Raw genomic sequence first — 329 nt, 5'->3', positions numbered from 1 at the left:
TGTTACAACAAAATTTATTCATGAACATAATCCACCATCCAATAGAGAAATTTTTTTTTATGGCGGTTATACTTATAAAATATAGTAGCTAATATTATAGCACACATATCAACATTTGGCAAATGATAGGTTCAGCGACAAAAAAGGATACAACGAAAACAGCACTAGTAGCAAGCAATGATGGCAACGTAGTAAAGACGCATTTTTGCTCAATCGAATAAGCATCAATGCTTATATGGCAAAAGTTTTACCTAAACTTATCAATTCCTCCAATGGCGTTACCTTAACATAAAATATCTCGTTTCGAATTGGTTTTAGGTGTCATCATA

This window comes from Arachis ipaensis, chromosome B08 (genome assembly GCF_000816755.2).
Source record: "Arachis ipaensis cultivar K30076 chromosome B08, Araip1.1, whole genome shotgun sequence".
Lineage (NCBI taxonomy): Eukaryota > Viridiplantae > Streptophyta > Magnoliopsida > Fabales > Fabaceae > Arachis > Arachis ipaensis.
The sequence above is the reverse complement of the archived record's forward strand: the minus strand, read 5'-3'. Positions refer to the sequence as shown.